Source organism: Pan troglodytes, chromosome Y (genome assembly GCF_028858775.2).
Source record: "Pan troglodytes isolate AG18354 chromosome Y, NHGRI_mPanTro3-v2.0_pri, whole genome shotgun sequence".
Lineage (NCBI taxonomy): Eukaryota > Metazoa > Chordata > Mammalia > Primates > Hominidae > Pan > Pan troglodytes.
This window is the reverse complement of record NC_072422.2, coordinates 20,370,206-20,392,021: the sequence shown is the minus strand read 5'-3', so window position 1 is coordinate 20,392,021 and position 21,816 is coordinate 20,370,206. Positions and strand designations below refer to the sequence as shown.

Below are 21,816 nucleotides of genomic sequence, written 5' to 3'. Positions count from 1 at the left end.
TACACGGCCATGTGAGGCGTCAGTCCACCCCTACGTGGGGGTGCCTCCGAGTTAGGCTACTCGGGGGTCAGGGACCCACTTGAGGAGGCAGTCTGCCTGTTCTCAGATCTCGAGCTGCATGCTGGGAGAACCACCACTCTCTTCAAAGCTTTCAGGGAGGGACATTTAAATCTGCAGACGTTACTGCTGTCTTTTTGTTTGTCTGTGCCCTGCCCCCAGAGGTGGAGCCTTCAGAGGCAGGTAGGCCTCCTTGAGCTGTTGTGGTGGGCTCCACCCAGTTGGAGCTTCCCAGCAGCTTTGTTTACCTAATCAAACAACTAACTCCGCAATGGCGGGCGCCCCTCCCCCAGGGTTGCTGCCGCCTTGCAGTTTGATCTCAGACTGCTGTGCTAGCAATGAGCAAGACTCCATGGGCATAGGACCCTCTGAGCCAGGTGTGGGATATAATCTTCTGGTGTGCCATTTTTTAAGCACATTGGAAAAGGGCAGTATTAGAGTGGGAGTGACCCGATTTTCCAGGTGCTGGCTGTCACCCCTTTCTTTGACTAGGAAAGAGAATTCCCTGACCCCTTGTGCTTCCCGGGTGAGGCGATGCCTTGCGATGCCTCGCGATGCCTCGGGTCGTGCGTGGTGCTCTGCACCCACTGTCCTGCACCTACTGTCTGGCACTCCCCAGTGAGATGAAACTGGTACCTCAGTTGGAAATGCAGAAATCACCCGTCTTCTGCATCACTCATGCTGGGAGCTGTAGACCAGAGCTGTTCCTATTCAGCCATCTATCACCTCTGCTAGAGTTTTGTCATTTACTTTTTATCCCCCCAAATCCACGTTGACTGTATCCACTTCAGAACTACTATTATTTCTCTCCTCATGCCTAGAATGTTCTCCCTGATTCTGCCTGCAACCGCTACCTATTTTTAAAAATCCAACTAAGTTGTCCCCCTCCTCGATTATTTCCCACAAAAACCTACACGTTCTCCACATCCTAAGAAGTCCTGTCACTCACATTGCCTCTTGAAGTGTTTGTTTTTCACAGCCAGTGATCAAAACTCATTGTACACTTCTTCAATGCTGTGTACAAAGCTGACACTGATCAAATTTTGTCCTCACGGGACTTGGATACTTTATCAGGCTTATTTTCCCAACCTACAACTCTGGACTCGGGTAGATTCCTCACTGCTCCCAAGAAGGTCCTGGATTTTTCTTTGTTTGTTTGTTTGTTTTCATTCCTTTGCTCACTTTTCACCTCCCTGCAGTGCTCTTCTTTGAGCCCCCCCACCTAAATCCTATGCATCAAAGCCCTGAGGAGTTACACTTTTTCTCAGAGATGATCTGGATCACTTCCATCTTCAACCACCTCTCCTTTAAACTCTTTACTCAGTTTATAATATTACCTTAGCTCTTGTTCAGTTCTCTGGCCGTAACTTTTTCATTATTGCTTCTGAGAGGTTTGGCTCATTTTCTTTTTAGTTACATATAAGCATTATGAGGTCAGTCTCACCTTTCCTCACAACACACAACGGTGGCTATTAAAAAACGTTTCACTCTGTGGATCTCAACCCTGAGCCATCTTGCTTCCAAGAGGACATCTGGTAATGTCTGGAGACATTTATGGTTGTCTTGCTTGGGGGAGAAGTTGCTATTGACAACATAAAGACTGAGGATACAGCTAAATCTACAATGCAGAGGACAGCCTCCCAAAACAAAGAATCTGCTGGCTCCAAAAGGCAAAAGTGGCTCTATTATGAAACCCTGAGTCAGCTGAATGACCCTGTTAACTGTGAAAGCAAAGCCCCCAAGAGAGCAGACACTCGCAGGTGGAAGTGTGCTCAGTGCATGGATGAGCCTGTTGGGGCATGGCAGATCTGATCTGGCTACCCTAGGGAGGAGTGGAGGTACAGCACCAGCCTGTGCTGTCATGTAGGGCCAGCAATGTCCCACAGGGTCTCAAAATACCTGTTTCGACTCACTCCATCCCCCTACCTGCAGCCAGAGGTCAAGGAGGGAAAGGCATTCTCAGTCCCGCTGAGGAGACCTGCACTCCTGCTGCTTCAGCCCAGTTCACGGGGGGCAGTTATTTGGATACCCTGGATATGCTCTGGCGAGATGTGGGTGGAGCTTCTGTCGGGCGCTAGGCAACCAAGTGCATGCACCATGTATCTTCAGAACAGGAAGACTGTACTTTGTAGGTCTCCAGGAGGGGCAGGATGGGATATGAGGGCTGTAATCTCGCGGTCCTGCCTCATTACTTTTCATCCCTAGTCTTTGAGTCCCAGCCCTCCAGCCACCTTTGAGTTGTGCCTAGGTCACGGTCCTCGTCCATGCCTCAGAACGGCGAAGAGAGGAGGCTTGCATGTTTGATAGAAAACCTACTTGGGATTGTGAGAGTGAGAGTGTTCAGCACGCTTGTTCCTCACCTGGGACACAGGCAGGGTTTTGAGGACGGAGATTCCCCCTCATCTTGGACCTGCATCCTGTCCTGTGCACTCAACTGTGGCCATGGCGGGGCGAAGGAGGCGGCCTGGGAAGAAGCTGATGATGGGAGGAAGCTGGCGCCTACTGACTCAGGAATACACAACTGCCCCTCATCGGGGACAGGTAGAAATGAAGTCTTGTTGATGTTCCATAATGCCTCTTTCCCTGCTAGGCCACTCAGGGTGTCCCCAGAGACCAGTGATCTTTTTTCCTTCCTTCACCTTTCCTCTATCCCCCAGGTAACCTGTAATCATTTTGTCTTCTAGTCCAACTTGCTCCTCATGTCTGACGTGTTGAGTCAAGATGAGCTGCGAGAAAAGCTACACCAAACGTTGAAGGATCGGGGTGTACTGGGCACACTCAAGTATCGGATTTAGGTTTATCTGTTCCATAACTTTTAAAAGTGTAACCTGTAACAAGTAGTTCACATTTAAATTCATCCAATGTTTGGGTTTCAAAACTCTACCCTGAAATATTACAGCCTCTTTGAATCCATTGAGAAAATGTTGCATTTGAATCGACTTTAAGGAGAATGTTCAAATAATTAATTGAACCCACAATAAGATAGGAGCAGAAAGCATTTATATAATGAACATGTTTTAGTAAGATTAGGCCTGTTTTATAAATCTGGCTTACAGGTTGCTAAACTGACAAGTGGGTTTGTAATAAATTAGGATGAGGAACATTAACACCATATAGAAAACACTAATGTGCTGTTTTAATAGTCTGGGAATGAACAGCTTCATCTTTAAACTATATTGATATGCCTGACTATTTAATTTGAGCAGCAAATATCTGTAGGTATGCTTTATGTTTGGATTAACAGCTAGGAATAACATTAACTCAACGTGTTTTCATTGCAATATGTATTTCAAAAGCATATTTTACATTCAAAATATTTAGATATATCTTGTATATATGTCCTTTTTAAATTTAAATTATATGGTGTGAGCATTTCTCTGTTTCCTTAAAAGTTTCTTGAAATCCTCATCTTTAGTGGTAACAGATTTATCTTTGGAAACTTTTGTAACACACGAGCAGTCCCTTGCTGAATATTTTGGTTATATTTTCCAACAGTCCACAGAGGTGCGAAGAAATGGCAGAATTTTTTCTTATACTTCATATCCCAAGCGTAAGCTACTGAAATGGGCTTCTAGGGAGTGAAGTGAAGAGTCTGCAAATGGGTCTGGCTAATCATCAGTTTCACTAGGAAGCTGAGGAAATAAACATTTTTCTAGAACACACTGGCCTTCTTGTCTCAGGGCATAAGACTTCTGCAGGGGAAGGTTCCTAACTTCTGGCCATGGATCTAGCAACATTATGGAAATAAAAGGAAGTTTTCCAATGAATATAACACATCTATGTATATCTCTACTGAGAAAATCCTACTGAAGTTTTTTTTTAACTTGTCTGACTTCCCTCCTTCCTTCCTTCTTTCCTTCCTTCCTTCCTTCCTTCTTTCTTTTCTTTCTTCCTTCCTTTCTTCCTTTCTCCTTTCCTCCCTTTCTCCCTCCCTCCCTTTATTTCTTCCTCCATTCTGTTCTTATTTTTTTCCTTTGTTTCTTCCTTCCTCCATTGCAGGACACAAATTCAAAACCAGCTAATCTATGAGTAGGTGCACCCTGAATTGAATGGAGCATTGCAACCTCCGTTCATTTCAGTGCAAGGGAACTCCCTCTTACTAGCAGCCTCTAACTCTTCAGTGGCCGATCACTAACAAAGATGTGGCTATGAGTCTTCACTTTCTGTTTTCTTTCCAGAAATTGGTTTAGCAAAAGAAAATGTAATGAATTTCCTTTTCTGTTTTGAACTTTTTATTAACAGTTTTTTCTTGGCAGACTCTAACATGCTGCATTGTAGCTAACTGCTTTTGAACTAGTTCTGTTTCTCATTCCTCTTTGAATTTACATTGTACCTGCACATAATACATTTGCTATATAACAAGTGGGTACTAAATTTGGAATTAATTTCTTGGTATCTCATTTAGTCTTTTGTAAAATTGTGATCTACAATCTCTACATCTTTAAGAGCTAAAACTGATTTATCTATTTTCCATGTTATTTAATAAGACTTTGCCAATCTGCTGAATGTTTGCTCTGAGCTTGGCACTGCGATAAACACATGACAGATGTTTAGAGTGTTACAGATGAGGAACCAGACTGTGGAGAGGTGAATCAAGTAACTTAAGTGATGTAATTCTTAAAAATCTGTAAAGTTTCCTAATAATAAAGACACTCTCGTTTTATTTTTTAGTACATTTCTAATTATTTGAACTATATTTCTCCACCATTATTGTTGAACAGTCATCCCAGTTTATTACTTTAAAGGTAGATGCAGCAAAGTTTCCCTGTGAATATGTGTGTGTGTTGTTGGGGGGTGGTGTTTGTAGACTTTGTTTTTTAGAGCAGTTTTTAGTTCACAGCCAGGTAGATGGAGAAGTACAAAGAATTCCTATACACCCAGTGCTCCTACACATGCACAGTCTTTCCCACTGTCAACATCTTTCATCAAGGTGGTACATTTTCTGCAATTGATAAACCTACCTTGACATGTCATTATTCCCAGTCTATCGTTTACATTAAATTTCACTCTCGGTGGTGTGTGTATGTCTTTATTTTCTTTATGTTGTCATAGTTACCTAAAGATTTCATATTCCAAATTTTAAGGACACAAGAAGCTTGGTATTGTAATTATTTTCTTTGAGATGGAGTATCACTCTGTTGCTCAGGCTGGAGTGTAGTGGCATGATCTCGGGGTGCAAACTTTGCCTCCTGGGTTCAAGCAATTCTCCCACCTCAGCCGCTCAAGTAGCTGTAATTACAGGTGCTCACCCAGGTACCCAGCTAATTTTTGTATTTCTAGTAGAGGTGGGGTTTCACCATGTTGGCCAGGTTTGTCTTGAACTCCTGATCTCAAGTGATCCATTTGCCTCAGCCTCCAAAAGTGCAGGGATTACAAATGTGAGCCACAATGCCTGGGCTTAGTACAGTATTTGAATGAAAATTTTAAGCATGTTGAGTTTCCTCATAAGCAACCAAACTTTACTTATTGGTTTTATAAGTGTATTTATTTACCTATTTATTTTTTAGTAGTAGTGTCTCACTCTGTCACCAAGTCTGAAGGGCAGCGGTATAGTCTCAGCTTACTGCAATAACTGTCTGCTGGGTTCAAGCAATTATACTACTGCAGCCTTTCAAGCGGCTGGGAGTACAGGCACACATCACCACATTCTGCTATTTTTTTTTTTATATATATATACTGGGTTTCTTATGGTGGGCAGTGTTGTTTTGAATTCTGAGCTCATGTCATCTGCCCGCTTAGCATGCCCAAGTGCTGTAATTACAACTGTGAGTCATTGTGCCTTGTCTGGAATTCATTTTTGATATATCTTTCTCTAATTTCATAATCACTCCATATTCTACTTATTGTGTAATTACCAGTTGTATAATTCTTATAACAGGAATTCATCCTGCTCAAACAACTTAATGGTTTCTCCTAATAGAAGATGCCAATGCTAAATGTTTTCTTTGAAGGAAATCCATTTGAAAACATATCAGTGTTCTCAGAGTAGACATAATTATTGATACATACTGTAGTAGAAACAGATATAAATAGCTGCCCAAAATGTCTGTTTGAGAGTATTTTAAGTGCATTTTAATCATGATTGTAAAGAGAGTGAAAATTCAGTTTATTTAAATTTTAAACACTACTTTCAAAAAAATGTAATTGAATGACATTTGATGTAAAATACTTAGAGGTTAATTACATGATCAAGAAAGATATGTTATTATTTTGACCTCACTATGTTTTTGTAATGTATCTAACAGTGTAAGAAAGAGCTTCAATTTTGCTTTGTAATCTTATTTTTTTGAAGGATGTTTCTTAATCTCATATTCATAAATATATTATAATGTGTCATTTAAACACTGCTATAAGCATGTGTCTAAGTAGGAACTTTCAATTTTCTTAAGGTATTTACTATGCAGGATGGATTGCACTCAATAAAAATCACCGTACTTCAGGTTTCTAGAAATCACTGGTAAGATTACTTAGTTTCTGTAATCTACTTTGGTTTGTTAATTATAACTGAATAGCATTATAAAGGGAAAAAATGATTTTAATAGGTCTCAGGATTTGATAAAGAAAACCAAAAATGTGGGAGTCTACGTATTTGTAAAGTATAGCAAGGTTTTTCTATGTAGTTTTCCTTATAAAAGAATGGAGCAAATTTTGAGGGAGAAGTGTAAGACATTTCATTGCATTTAAATTACATGTTTTTCCTTGCTCACCACATCTTAGTTTGTAAACAATAGTTCACCTGTTCTGCAGGTCATTATTCCCATATTTTCATTTTTGTAATAACTTTATGTAGTCAAATAAGAAAACTTCAGACAGTATCAAGAGTCCTGCAGACACACTAAGAGATACTGTTTGTAAACATATCCGCTGTTGGCAAAATTTCTAAAAAAAAAACATTCAAAAACCTGCCTTTTAGGTCAGGTGTCTTTGTATACTAGGTATGCCTCTCAAATACAATTGATAGAGTATTAAATGTATTAATATGTCATTAATGAATAGAATATGTGTTTGGTAAAGTGTAATATAACTTTTGTTCTTAAATGTTTACGCAGACCTGATTAATTGCCTTAATTTTGGCCTTCATACAAAAGATTTATAAAGTTTGTAACTACTGTGGGTTTCACACCATTTGTTAGACTTGATAATGGGCTTTGTAGCATGAACATAAGCTGGCAACTTGCCTTTTTATCCTTAGTTATCCCTTAGGTCTTTTAAAATAATCTGTGAATTAGTAATGGTCCTTTTGTGTTGTTACCCCCTTGGGATTTTGTCTGTTACATGCATTTCTATAATCCCCACAGAGACATTTATTCATTCATCCATTCATTCAGAACTTAATCATTTGAGTATATACTTTCGCCAGCCATTGGGACTGTGTATTAATTTGCCAAGCTTCATTGTAATAATGTGAAGGAAGAAAGGAAGGCAGGAAAGAAGGAAGAAAGAAAGAAAAGAAAAGAAACTGTGGTAGCAGTTCTCATAGTTCTCACACTGTGACACCATCTTTTAATTTTTATGTAGTGAGATTGATAAATATTTCTCCTTATTGCTTCCAGGTTTCACATCATGCATGGGAAGGACTTTTTTCAGATTTACTCTTAAAAGCTATAACCAGACAAAGAGGCTCATTCCTGTGATTCCAGCACCTTGGGAGGCCCAGGTAGGAGGATCACCTGAGGCCATGAGTTTGAGATCAGCTTGGGCAGGCAGCATAGGAAGACCCTGTCTACACAAATACTAATACTAATACTAATACTACTACTAATAATAAATAAATAAATTAGCTCAGCGTGGTAGATGGTGGTAAATGCCTGAGCATTTTCAACATATAGAAAAGTTGAAACAATTGTAGTCAACATTTACATACCTACTACCTAGATTTCACAATTACATTTGTATTATACATACTTCATCATTTTTGTCTGTCCATCTATTCATTTATCTTGCTTTTTTTTTTTTTTTTTTGTATTTCAAAGTAAATTGCAGACACTCATATTTTCCCCTAACTATACTCTACTTTTGAGCCAGAAGTCTGGCCTCGTACACACCTGACCATGCTTCTGTGTCCTAATTTGACCTGTTACTTTTTAATAGCTGACAACCTTCAGCTTATTGGTGATCAATTGGCAGATGCTTATCCTAAGCATATAAAGTTTGAGTCTTTAGAAATAAAGCTAAATGAAGATAAGAGAGAAATAGAAAAGCAACTTCTGGCAGAGATGTGTCAAAAGGTAATCTTTATCTTGTTACAGTTAATAAGGCATGTTTTTGTTTGCCATCTAAAGATTTAATCTTAGATATACTAAAAAATACCTGGAATTTTTAATAAAAAATAGAGTACTTCACTGTTTTGCATATCAATTTTTTTCTGATGAGATTTGTTTATTCCTTTTGATTCAGTCCTACAAATACAGCAAATGGTATAAAATGATAGATTAAATAAATATAACACATTTGGACAGAACATTAATGTGGAGACTAGCTGTGGAGGGAGAATCTGTTACTGCACTTATATTATAATGATTGGAACTTTTATATTTGTAATCAATTCACAATTGAAGTTTTTTATGAAAGTTATAATAGAGTGTGAGAAGGAATTAGCTATGTTCTGAAATGATTTTGAGAAAGCTTGTCAAGCAGAATCTGAAAACTTTATTCTTTGGAAAAAGAGTATCCTTGAGAGACATCAAAAGCACCAAGAGGTGGTATTTACAAATATTTTACTGGGTAGCTATTTCCTACAGCTATTACTGGATTGACTCAAGGAATGAGATGTTACAATTGATGGAACAAGGTCCCAGAAGAGCAGTAGGGACTGTGGCCAAGATAGAAAATAAAAGAATGATGGGCCTTGAAAAGGATGCAGATTTGCATCCTTTGAGTCTTCTGGAAATGCAAGATTTGCAGAGGTGATCAGCCAAGTTGGAATTATGAGAAACGCACTCTAAAAAACTTCATCTTCTCAGGCCAATTAAGGAGACAGATGAAAGGTTTCAGGAGCAGCTTGGAGGTGCAGAGTAGCTCATGTGGGTAATGTATGAACAGCTCTTTAAAGCAGAGCAGACTGATTACCTGTACTGAAGGCCCAGCTGTGTTTGGAGTAACCCTGGAAGTGAGAGAGACAAAACCACATGTTTGTAGGCAAGTTTTCTGTTCTACCTCTGGGGAGGAATTTTAAGGGTCTCTCTTGCTGTCCCTTTCAGTGAGGGTGGAAAGATGGAGATGCTTGGGAAGTGGAGATTTGCAGAACATAATTCAATGTCCTTGAGAAAGGCAGCCTATCTCATGAAGATTCCGTGGATCTCCTGTGTAGTGATGGTAAGCAGAGGAGAGGGCAGGTGGCTGGTAACCTAGGGGGAAAGGGAGGGTTGAGTGGTAGTTTCAGTGATAAAGAACTAGATCTGGAGAGACTGGCAAGTGGAAGAATAAAGATGGTCCAGGAGTGTAGAATTGCAGAATGAGGTTTCAGGTAGAGAGTGGAAGTCAAAGGTACTGTGCTGCCATTGGATGGAGCCATGGAAATGAGCAAGAGTAAAGATCCCTGGAGTGAAGGAGTCACCAGGGCCCCAAGGGTCATCCATGTGGCCATTTGATCTCATCACCAGGAAAGTAACTTGAAAGGAGATGAAGGGGATGAGGAGTGACAGGGAGTTTGTGTTGGCAAGTTGGGTTGGATCTACTCCTTTAAGAAATTGTATTCCTTTTCCATGTGTATGTCTTAGACCACACAGGATTCACAGCAGTATTTCAAACATACACCTAAAACTGCTGCTGCCAGATGTTAAAAGTAGGAAGTCTTCCCCCTAGTGCCCACTCTTGCTTGGAGCTTCTCAATGAGACATAGTTGTTTAATGCTAAGGGCACTCACTCTAAAATTTTCCACAGCATTTCTGGAAATGCAGCTTGCTTCAGTTATAAAATTGAATGTGGATGCACAGATCTTAGAGATGATTAGATTGTGTTTAGACTAATAACTTCATCTTCAAGATAGGTGACTGACTAAGTTTCTGTTTATGCAACCGTGAATATCTGAAGACTTTGAGGAAGATTGTCATTCTCATAAAAACCACCATGCCTGTATTTCCCCACCTGGAATATCAATCCTGTCTCTGTCTGATAAAACCATAGTGTCATTCAAGACCCAGCTTTGGTGTCACCCCTGAGATGCCTTCCCTGACTCCCACTGAGCAACTCATTTAGGCCTTATTCCTGTCTGCAGTCTTTATTTACCTCAGTTGTAAAATTATCCTATCTTAGCGTGATTGTTTCTCCCTGACTACACTGTGAGGTCTTCAGAGATGAGGACTACATCGGTCTACATTTTTATATCAAGTTCCTAGTATGCTGCTTGATATATGATAGAGAGTAAATTCTTACTCTGTGAAGACATAAGTGTAATGTTGGCTCATTCATTTATAAGTTCATGTGAGCTTACTAACTCTGAATCACAATGACTCATGAACATTTAAATGACTCAGAAACATTCAGGCAGCACCACCACTAAAATCCATGGGGATTTTATTCCTTTGGAGTTTTATTTCTGAATGTACATTTTGTTTATTTATTTTCCTGAAGAACTTCCCAAATTTTAGTTAAGGGGGCTAGGTCTGGTGGCTCGTGCTTATAGTTTTAGCACTTTGAGAGGCTGAGATGGGGATCTCATTTGAGCTCAGAGGTTCAACACCAGTCTGGGCAGCATGGCACCACCCCATCTCTACAGAAAAATTAGGGGAACTTGGTGATGTGTGTTTGTAGTCTCAGCTACTCAGAAGACTGAGGTAGGATGATGCCTTGAGTCTGGGAGGCAGAGGTTGCATTTATCCAAAATCACAACACTGCACTCAAGCCTGAGCAACAGAGCAGAACCGAGTCTCAAAACAAAAATTACCTAAAATTACCTAAGGGACTGAGATATGTTAATTAAGTAACATAAATTACACGGGGATGTTAACAATATATGGAAATGTACTTTAACAGAAATTGGGAGAGTAAATGTAAATACATGTGCCGCTGGAATAGCTAGTTGAGGAATACATTGAATTGGATTTTTTTTTTGAGATGCAGTTTTAATCTTTTGGCCAGGCTGGAGTGCAATGGTACTACCTCAACTCACTGAAACCTCTGCCTCCCAGGTTGAAGTGATTCTCCTACCTCCGCTTTCCAGTTAGCTGGGATTAAAGGTGCCAACCACCTTACCCAGTTAATTTTTGTAATTTTTGTGGAGATGTGGTTTCACCATATAGGGAAAGGCTGGTCTCAAGCTTTTGACCTCAGGTGATCAGCCTGTTTTGGCCTCACAAAGGGCTAGGATTACAGCAGTGAATCACCATGTCCAGCTGAGTAGGAATCACTTGAAGGGGAAATTGTATTTTTAATTTCTGTACTTTGTTTTTTGGAATTTAGTTAGAAGTATATTTATTTCAATTTGTTCTGCTTCCATTAACTTTCTTGCTAAAACCTAATACCTTTTTTTTTTTTTTTTTTTTTTTTTGAGAAATAGTCTTGCTCTGTCACCCAGGCTGGAGTACAGTGGTGTGATCTCGGCTCATTGCAAATTCTGCCTGTCAATTTCAAGCAATTTCCTGCCTCAACCTCCTGAGTAGCTGGAATTACAGGTGCCTGCCACCACGCCCAGGTAACTTTTGTATTTGCAGTAGAGATAGGGTTTTACCACCTTGGCCGGTGTGATCTTCATCTCCTGACCTCGTGACCTATCTGCCTCTGCCTCAGTCTCCCAAAATGCTGGGATTACAAGCATGAGCCACAACAATCGGCCAGGATTACAAGCATGAGCCACAACAATCGGCCAAAATTAATGCTTTTTTACAGATTGAAACAAGAAAATTTATGCTCAAAGCCTTGTTTTACTAAGAGATATAGATTTGTTAAGAGGAAAAAAGGCAAAGCTGAAGCAGAGAGTTGAAGCTTTTGAATTATGCATATGCACGTTTATCTTGAATCTTCGGAATGATGAGATTAAAAAGAATTACTAAATATATGTCTAAATATTGTAATGTTTACTGACAAGTAGAATTCTTTTTTATAAAGGTGATCTCACCCAGCATTAGAAGTTGCACATTAACAGAAACAAATATTAGGTCTGTGCTTTTGAAATATTAAACGTTAACATGAAATGCTATCACTAGGCTATAGTAACACCAAATAGAAAATTTGGAGAAGCTGTATGGCACTTGAACAGATCATACATTTTAAAGTTAACTTCAGACCTTCAGGTCTGATATTTTTGTGTGTTTATGTATTGTAACCGAATTCCAAATATCCAGGCCTGAAGCTTTTACCTGCTCTGTGCTCAAAAAAGGAAGTATTGTGGTTTGACTTGTACTGGATGAAACTATTTCTCAATGCTATTCACTTTTTCTGTGTGCTCAGAAATGTTTCATCCTTCATATATTACCCGGGTTTGACAGAAAGCTCACCTGTGTATAGTTTGCACAGGAAGTTTTCCTTTCCATTGGGAATATTCTGTTAATTGACACCCATAGATATTTTAGGGCTTTTAGCTCATTAAAGAATTTGTCCCCATCTTATTTAACGTTGTTTTCTCACTTCTATAGGTTTGATTTTTTATTTCAGCCCACTGTGTATCTTACTCTCTTTTTGGCAGTAATGAAAAGGTAAATTAAACGAGAGAGAGAGAGAGACGAAAAAAAGAGAAACATTTGGGCAAGGAGTGTGTGTCACTTTTTTTAACCTCCATTTTCTCTACTCCTTTTCCCTTCTCTCAGCATATATACACAATCAATGTAGTTTACCTCTCCATGGCGTTCCAGATTACCAGAAGAGGGAGCTAATACCTGGAGCTTTTAACTGCTCTTAGACTAGTTAGTGTTTTGCAGTACTTCTCAGGATGGCTGGATCTCATCTCCTGTGAATCCACCTCCCTGGCTGGGGAGTTGGTGTAATGGGTGATTTGAAGTCTCACTATGAAGATCATTCTATTCTTAAGTATTTGGAAGCCCTGAATGACCCATCTATCTGTTGCCCTCTCTTTTGGTACTTGATCAATATTCAATCAATCGTTTTTTTTGGTTTGTTTCATAGGGATATTTTGTTGGTGTTTTTTGGTTTTAAGAGACAGGGTCTTGCTATGTTGTCCAGGCTGGTCATGTAGCAGTTTTAGTCTGTTGAACTAAAAAGGTGTCACGTGATGTTTTTTCCTAAATTTGTTAACTCAGCTATTATAGTTTATTTACTTTATGTTTTTTGCTAATTTCAGAACCCAGGAACTCCAGGAAGAAAAACATAAAAGCATGACTGAGGACTTAGGAGATGGGAGCAGAATACAAAGTGTCTTGAGGAAACCTATGACTGAAACCTAAAAAACGTACTTCTAAAGTAATTGTTTGGCACATTTGAAGAAGTAATATGTTTAAATTACGTTTGTAGAAATATAACAAAAGCCGAGGAAGTAGTCTATGATTAATCTTTTATGCAAACTTTAGTGTTAAAAATACATATGTTTATCAACAGCCAATATATTCTTGCATTTGAGTTAGGGTAGCTTTTAAAAGATAAGGTGTAGAAAAGCACATCCTCTGTTCTTCTTACTCATGGCTTCTTGAATATTTATCAAGGGCTGTGATTTGCTTTAAATTTCAGGGCACGTTGCGACTTGCTCAGGTTGCATAATTAATAAGCTGTAGTTTGAATTATAATAACTTTTAGTTTCCTTTTTCTCTACCACACTCATACTGCCACAAAGATGGGGATATCTAACAATGTATAAATTATACTTAGTGGTCAGATTGTTTGTCAGTGAACGTGTGTCTTGTATTCCTTCATGATTCTGCAAAGTCATGATCACAAGAAAAGAGCTAAAATTAACTATGTGGGGCAAAGATTGATATAGGGAAAGCAAAATATGGACAACTGTCGTTAATTTGGCTTTGCTTTACTCTCACCTTGTGTATAAGTGAGTAATACGTCAGTTGTAAGACATTATGCCCATGTGGTAACTTTTCAGTGGGTTCGAAAGCATCTGACACATACAAAATCCTCAGTTAATATTTGCTGTTAATGTGTCCAGAAGAAATGACTCAACTCACGTGCTCTGGGCATTTATTTATTTAGCCTGTTTTTAATTGCCTTCCTCATAATTTATCATCAATATTCCATTACACAGAACTTGCAAAGGTTTCTTGAGGTTATTCTATAAACAAATTCTATTTTTAAAATATAGAGCAGTTATTTATAGATTCTGAATTCCCAATATATTCTCAATATATTTTCATAAATCTATAGTTGTCGAGAAGTTGGCAGAAGCTTATTGCCTCTGGTACATATTACTTCTAACCACGAGAAACTTTATTTTTCGTGATGAAAATGAAGTATTTTATCCAATTTTTTGGTCAGTTTCTATATTAAAATAGCTGACATGAAGTTTCTGTAATTTTTTAAATAATACATTTATTAGTAGTTTTTAGTAATTTTTAGTTTTACATTTAGTAATTTTTAGTAATACATTTATTAAAGTATGTTAATTTTATATAGCTATGGAGCTAGTGAACTGTTTGGTACCATTGTGACAGCTTCCATGGCCTGCATGGTGTATTTCTGGCTTTGGGAGTTCTCATATGACTTTGGCAAGCTTGGAGTTTGAGGACTGTTCACAACGGGAATGTTTCTTCATCCTTTTGGAATCAAAAGTCAACTTGTAAAAGCTGAGAAACAAAAGTAAAAATGTGAAAATGTGCCTTTGGATATTGCTAATTCAGATGTAATGCTTTTAGCACCTGGTTCCCTGGACTGGGCTTTGTCCCTGGGCCCAAAATCCTTACATTTGTTTGGGCTGTGCAGATAGTACAGGTGGGTTGAAAGTGACTGTCTAATTATCATTTGGGATTGAGTCTGTTGTGTGCTGTGTAAATTTAACTGTCTTCCCTGTTCTTTGGGCCAGTTGAGACCAACTGGAAAGGAATGCTTTCAGTAACCTTATGAAAACACAACCCTGCATTTTGTATGATTGTGCTTTATAACACCAAGGCAGGGTTTTGTTGGACATTTTATGTTTGAAAGTCATATCCCTGGCTTTAGCACTGAGGGACTTTGAAGTCCCACAATGTCATATTCAGCACCCTCAGCTGTATCTGTACCATAGATAAGGTCCTGCATTGATAAGCAGCTTTCTGGAAAGACAACTGTAAAACTTATATTTACTCGTTCTGATACTCAGATATCAACTTCAACTAACGGATGACCACATCATTAGAACTAGTCGAGTGATTGAGGAGGAAAGGAAGAATAAAGGTATTGTTTGGGTGGGGCAAGAAGCCGTAGTTTTCAGTTTTGATACAAGGTATTAGCTTCCCTAGTTGAGTCTGTTTTATATTAAAAAATAGCTTATGCTATTTTTCTTGTCTATAGTACACTTTTGGTGTAATATTAACTATGTAAAATTTAAAAAATGAATTGTCTTCCCTCCTTTTGAGAAACCATTATTTTTAATATTTTATATAAACAGAAAGCCCAGAGATTTTTTTCTGGATATTTTATTAAACTTTATTTCAACATATTTTGATAAATCTGCAATTATCAAGAAGCTAGCAGCAACTTATTGCCTCTGGTGCCTATTACTTTTAGCCATGAGATACGTTCTTTTTCACTTATGGAAAGATTTTAACTTCTCTGTTTCCTATGACATAGCTTCTTATTTTGTTGCCGTCTAATTTTTTTTTTATAATATTTTTACTTTACATATAACCTCCTGAATTCTTGTGTATATTGCCCTTGAGACTGGAAGATGAGTAATTCTCAATCTTCAGATATTTTATATTTCAATATATTTTTAGGAAATTGCCTGTAATGAGAAGTGAAGTTTTGGTGGAATATTCAAATAGATTCTTGGGAGTATACCAAAGTAGTTATTTGATGTTGTCCAGACACCCAGTGTGTGGCTTCCCCTTTTACTACTATCTTGTGGAGACTAACCCTTCTTTTATAAATTAGTACCATCATCTATGTAACAAATTTTGCCTTGATATTATATCTACATAGATTCAAGTTAGATAAAATGAAAATGACAAAGTAATACCTACATTACAATAACAATATTGTCTTTTACAATATAGTAACAGACAGATCTTCTTCTTCAAGGAACTTAAAACCTCTCTGGTTAGCAGGTGTAGATGGCGGAATTTCACCACATAGATGACAGTTATAGCTTCACATCAACTGTTAGCTAACAGGGCTTATTTCTTACTTGCCTGTGAAAATGTTGTTCCCTACACAGGCTATTTCATATTATAAAATAATGGTCATTAGGTCTGACATACTGGCCATAAATATGAAATAGCTTTTGTATTCACAAGGAAAACATTATGATGTTTAAAGGGCTATTTCTTTCAGGAAAAGCTGTTTACTTGCAAGAGGAGCTCACAGTTAGTAATCCAAAAAAGGAGGAACTCAATCAATCTGTAAGTTTTATGTAAGAACTCCAAGAATTTTTTAGCATATTTTTTGAAATAGATTTTAATGAATTTATAAAATTTTAGTCATGTATAATTTATCCAAAGTCTTTCTCTCGAGATGTTTAAACTGCCATTTCTACGGCAAAGAGGGGGATGACTAAAGTTAACTCAACAGTTCTTAATTTCAACCAACATCATATATGAAAGTGTAGACAGTGCTTTGGGTCTTAGAGTCCTCCTTGAATCCTATCCGTGGCCTAATTTCTTGTGTGCCTTTGGGCAGGTCCTTTGATTGCAGATTCCTCAGCTGTAAACTCTAGGATGTTTTCCACATTATAGGGTTGTTGAGGGAATTCAGTGAGTTAACGTATGAGCCTAGTTCATAGCAGGTGGCCAATATTATTATTGTTCTGTTTCTACATTAACCTGTTCTTTCCTTTCATCATCAGCAGCTAAAATTTTTGACATTATAGTGTTATCTCACATATTAAAACTAAATGCAATGCATTTATCACCTGCCATTGCTTGTTTAATTTTCTGTTTATTTTTATGCTTGCTGTCTGAAGATGAAGCTGGAATTTTAGGCACTGAAAACATTTTTGCAAGTTGAACTTTTGTGAGAACTTTGTATGCCTTCTTATTCAAATATGACATACAGTATACTAAGAAAAGAAAAGCTCTACACAAAATGTTACTTTTTTTTTTTTTGAGACTGAGCCTCATTATGTCATTCAGTGTGGAGTGCACTAGTGTTATATCGGCTCACTACAATCATCACCTCCCAGGGTAAAGCAATTCTTGTGTCTCCACCTCCCGAGAAGCTCGGATTATAGCCATACCCCACCACACCAAGAAAATTATATGTTTTTTGTTTTTGTTTTTGTTTTTTACTTTTTTACTTTTTAATTTTTTAAGATGGAGTCTCATTCTGTTGCCCAGGCTTGAGTGTAATGATGCAAACTGGGCTAACTGCTACCACTCCCTTTGTTTTCAAGTGATTTTTCCTGTTTCAACCTCCTGGATAGCAGGGATTACAGACACCTGCTACCATGCCTGGCTAATATTTATAGTTTTAGTAGAGATTGGGTTTCACCATGTTGGCTAGAGTGGTTTCAAATTTTTTACCTCAAGTGATCTGCCCATGAAGATCTCCCAGTGTGCTGGGATTACAGGCTTGAGCCAGTGTCCGGCTGTACTTTTAGTAGAGACCGGGTTTTTCCTTGTTGCCCAAGGTAGTCTGGAAATTCTGAGCTCAAGCTATCCTCTCATGTTGGCCTCCCAAAGTGCTGGAGTTACAGGAGGGAGCCACCATGCCTGGCCATTTTTACCTTACGTTTTCATATTTAAAACAAATCTATATTGCTATGATGAGTGACTGTTTTAAGTTCTTCAATGCCTATGCAAAATGGGGTTATAATCTTACTTAGAAGGACTTGCTTCATGGGATGTTGTCCATAAAAATTCCTCTGCCCCAACTGCAGGGCAGAAGACAATTTTGGTTACTGTAGTTTGCGTCTTATTGCAGAGATTCAGACATCGGTTCAGTGACCTCAGTTAAATTGTGACCCTATGCTAATAGGAGCCTGCCAGCTTTTACTTTTGCAGCACTGTAAAGTCATCATTCAAATGCAAATTTTCCTTGTTAACTTTCAGATTGAGTTAATGTCTGTCAAAGCACAGTCTTTGGCAATAACAAAACAAATATATTGTGAATGAAAGTGTTCAAGAGATAAGTGACTATTTACTACTTAAGGAAGAAAAACTGGAAGAGAATAAAAATAAAAACATGCATCTCTTAAACCATATGTCCACCTCCTATGTTCAAGCAATTCTCCTGCCTCTGCCTCTCAAGTAGGTAAGACTACAGGAATTTACCCCCCCACACACACACACAGCTAATTTTTATATGCTTAATAGAGACAGGGTTTCACCATGTTGGCCAGGCTGGTCTCAATCTTTTGACCAAAATGTTCCACTAGTCTGGGCCTCACAAATAGCCAGGATTACAGACATGAGCCACTGTGCATGGCTTGCATGTATTAGTGATTCATACTAAGTCAGTATAAAACTATGTTTTATACTTGTAAAGGAGGCTTAAATTGGAAAGATTTATAAAATTATGATTTCTGGATTAAACTCTGCTAACCTGCCTCTAGGTGGTATCAAGGCATTTTTTTGCTCTCTGCCTGCTGATTGGGTTTGGCTAGTGGGGACACCAGCCTCCACATAGAGTGGCCCTAGACTGGCTGCTTCATCTCAAGTCCCAGAGAGGTCATAGTGCCTGTGATGACATCTTTCAAGTGCTCTGAACCATCTCTGTCTCTCCAGTGCTGAGAATTTATCTCTCCCCTAATTCTCCATTCCCAAGGAGTACAAAGAGTATGGTCCTGTTACTATCCCAGGGAACTCCACCATCTTTTGTAGATACGCTGAATAAGTCCCTCTTTATTAAAAAGTTCTTAGATGACTTTGACTGTGGGGACCATCTGCCTTCTGTCTGGATCCCAGCTGCTTCTTACAGATGCACAGATTATATTGGATCTCGAGTCTGTCACCAAAAGGTAGACCAGATAGCACCTTGTGTGTATGGTAGAGGACAGAAACAGGCTTTCAGGTTAATATGAGAGTTTGAAAGAGTTCTTTTTCTTTCTGTGCCACCATGCATTCCACAAGCAATGAATAAATTGTTGTTTTTCCTGCAGCAAATCAGTTGTCATGTTTTAAAAATGGTTTAGCCATTCCAACAAATATAGATGGGCCATGCTAACTCGTTGTAATTTTCAGTCACTTAAAGATATATGAGTTTGAGCATCTTTTTGTTTGCTTGCCATCTTTGTATTTTCATTGGAGAGCTCAGCTTTTTACACATTGTCAATTGGGTAGTCTGTTTTATTGTTGAGTTTCAAGATTTGGGTGTTTTCAGTGCAAGTTTTTACCCCGATCTGTATTTTACAGATATTTATTTTCAGTCTGTTGCTTATCTTTCTATTTCCTGAACAAGATTTTACTCAGAGTATAAGCTTTTAATATGAGAAACCTTAAATTATTAATTTTTTTTACCATTGCTGATCGGCTTTGTTGTCATTTGTTAAAATTTATGACCAAATCCAAGATCACATACATTTATGTCTGTGCTTTCTTCTAGAATTTGCATAGTTTTACATTTCCAGTTAATGGCTCCTTCACCATTAAAAAAAAAAAAAAAAAATGAGGGGGAATTGCTGGCAAGATTGCTGAATAAAAACAGCTCCAGATTGCAGCTCCCAGAGAGATCAATGCAGAAGGTGAGTGATTCCTGCATTTCCACCTGAGGTACACTGTTCATCTCACTGGGAATGGTTGGGCAGTGGGTGCAGTCCATGGAGTGTGAGATGAAGCAGGGTGGGGCATCACCTCACCGGGGAAGCCTGAGAAACCAAGGGCCCTAATCCAGATATGCGATTCTCCCATGGTCTTCACAACCTGCAGACCAGGATATTCCCTTTGGTGCCTACCCCATGAAGGCCATGGGTTTCAAGCACAAAACTGGGCCGCTGTTAGAGCAAACACTGAACTAGCTGAAAGAATTTTTTGTTTGTTTGTTTTCATACCTTAATTGTGCCTGGAATGTTAAGGAGACAGAACTGTTCACTCCCCTGGAGAGAGGTGATGAGGCCAAGGAGCCAAGTGGTCTGGCTTGGGGAGTGACACCCCTTACAGAGGCAAACAAACTAAGGTTCACTGGCTTGAAATTCTCTCTGCCAGCACAGCAGCAGTCTGAGATCGACCTGAAATACTCGAGCTTGTCTAGGGGGAGGGTCATCCGCCATTGCTGAGCCTTGAGTAGGCCATTTTACCTTTGTAGTGTAAATAAAACCACAGGGAAGTTTGAATTGGTTGGAGCCAACTGCAGCTCAGCAAGGCTGATGTGGCTAGGCTGCCAGATTTCTCCTCTCTGTGCAAGACATTTCTGAAAAAATGACAGAATCCCCAGTCAGGGGCTTATAAATAAAACCCCTGTCTCCCTGGGACAGAACATCTGGGGGAAGGGGCAGCCATGGATGCAGCATCACAGACTTCAACATAACTGCCTGATGGCTGTGAAGAGAGCAGCAGACGTCCTATCACAGCGTTTGAGCTCTGCTAATGGTCAGACTGCCTTCTCAAGTGGATCCATGGCCTCTGTGTATCCTGACTGGGAGACACCTCATACAGGAGAGCACTGGCTGGAATCTGAAGGTGCCCCCTGGGGATGAAGCTTCCACAGAAAAGAACAGGCAGCAATCAATGAGACAGAAAATTAACAAGTATTTGCAGGACTTGAAATCAGCTGTGGACTAAGTAAACCTAATAGACATCTGCAGAACTATCCACCCCCAATCAACAGAATATACATTCTTCTCGGTGTCACATAACATGTATTCAAAAATTGACGACATAATTGGAAGTAAAACACTCCTCAACAAATGCCAAAGAATGCAAATTATAACAAAGAGCCTTCCAGATCATAGGGCAATCAAATTAGAACCCGGATTAAGAAACTCACTGAAAACCACACAACAACATAGAAATTGAACAACCTGTTCCTAAATCACTGATGAGTAAATAACAAAATAAGGCAGAAATAAAGATGTTCTTTGATACCAATGATAACGAAGACACAATGTATCACCATCTCTGGGACACATTTAAAGCAGTGTGTAGAGAAAAATTGAGAGCACTAAATGCCCACAAGATAAAGCAGGAAAGATCTAAAATAGACACGCTAACATCAAAATGAAAAGAAATAGTGAAGTACCAGCAAACCAATTCAAAAGCTAGCAGAAGACAAGAAATAACTAACTTCAGAGAAGAACTAAAGGAGATAGTTCAAAAAAAACTTTCAAAAATCAATAAATCCACATGCTGGTTTTCTGAGAATATCAACAAAATAGATAGACCACTAGCCAAAATAATAAAGAAGAAAAGAGAGAAAAATAAAATCGATGCAACAAAAAGTGATATAGGGAATATCACCACTGATCCCACAGAAATAGAAACTACCATCAGATAATACTATAAACAGCTCTCTGCAAATAAACTAGATAATCTAAAAGTAATGGATAAATGCCTTGACATATACACCCTCCCATGTCTACACCAGGAAGATGTTAAATTCATGAATAGACCATTAACAAGTTCTGAAACTGAGGCAGTAACTGATAGCCTACCAACCAAGAAAATCCAGTACCAGACAGATTCATAGCCGAATTCTACCAGAGATACAAAGAGGAACTGGTACCATTCCTTCTGATATTATTACAAACAATAAAAAAAGGAAATCCTCCTTAAATAATTTTATGAGGCCAGCATTATT

At 38.6% G+C, this 21,816-nt stretch overlaps 1 pseudogene; it reads left to right on the top strand.

The window, feature by feature from the left end:
• The first annotated feature begins 2,321 nt into the window (after positions 1-2,321).
• LOC129138924 (centriole and centriolar satellite protein OFD1-like) lies at positions 2,322-20,716 on the top strand (annotated as a pseudogene).
• Positions 20,717-21,816: the final 1,100 nt, after the last annotated feature.